Below are 995 nucleotides of genomic sequence, written 5' to 3'. Positions count from 1 at the left end.
GATTACAGCTTTTGACAGTAATGTGGTACTGTCGAAAAAGTGGACTGTCTACGGGCGCTTAACTAAGTTACCCTTCCCCTCTAGTTGCAGAAAATTCAAACCGGACGAACTCACTCTCAGCGGTGCGTCGGCGTCGGCTTTCTAATCGCCCGTAGAAGGTCAGTCCTCCAGATCTGTCGCCAGAGATTACGAGGTAGCGAGAGGCCCCACTGGCCAACACGTCTGTCTCATAATCTGTTTCATTACACAGGAGCAACTGGTTTCCGTGGTGTAGTGGTTATCACATCCGCCTAACACGCGGAAGGTCCCCGGTTCGATCCCGGGCGGAAACATATTTTTTCATCGGTAAACATTTGAGTGTACGTATAATGATATACCATACTTGAACAATTTATTTGCAAACATTAAAAATGTTAAGCTCTAATGCATGTAAAAACACAATGGCGACCAAACACGACAACATGAAAAAGAAGTGGATGACAGAGAAGATATTACAATTGATGGAACAAAGAAGAATACTTAAAAATAGAGATGAAAGCGAGTATAAAAGATTACATGCAGAAATACGAAAAGAAACACGGCGAGCAAAAGAAGAATGGTACAAGGAACAATGTTCTGAAATTGAGAGTTATGAAACAAGACATGATAGTTTCAACTTACACAAAAAAGTTAAAGATTTAGCTGGACTTAATAAAAAGAAAAGTACAAGTTTATTGTTAGATAAAAATGGCAAAATAATTCCTGATGTTAAAGGTAAACTGGACAGGTGGACAGAATATGTCAAAGAACTATTTGAAGATACAAGAAAAGATCAAAAATTTTATGATAACATGATCGGAGAACGAGGACCAAGCATATCGAAAGAAGAAATATTACACGTTATCAACAAATCAAAGACAGGAAAAGCCCCTGGACCGGATAAGATACCAAATGACATCCTGAAACTCATAGGAATAGACCATATAGATATATTTGTACAATTGTTTAATGATATT

The 995-nt window shown here is 38.2% G+C and overlaps 1 non-coding gene across 1 annotated transcript; it reads left to right on the top strand.

Moving 5' to 3' along the window:
* Positions 1 to 259: 259 nt before the first annotated feature.
* On the top strand, positions 260 to 332 carry Trnav-aac. Its single transcript has one exon. It is a non-coding gene; the product is annotated as a tRNA-Val (tRNA).
* Positions 333 to 995: the final 663 nt, after the last annotated feature.

Source organism: Schistocerca piceifrons, chromosome 2, assembly GCF_021461385.2.
Source record: "Schistocerca piceifrons isolate TAMUIC-IGC-003096 chromosome 2, iqSchPice1.1, whole genome shotgun sequence".
In the NCBI taxonomy this organism is placed as follows: Eukaryota; Metazoa; Arthropoda; class Insecta; order Orthoptera; family Acrididae; genus Schistocerca; species Schistocerca piceifrons.
The sequence above is the reverse complement of the archived record's forward strand: the minus strand, read 5'-3'. Positions and strand labels throughout refer to the sequence as shown.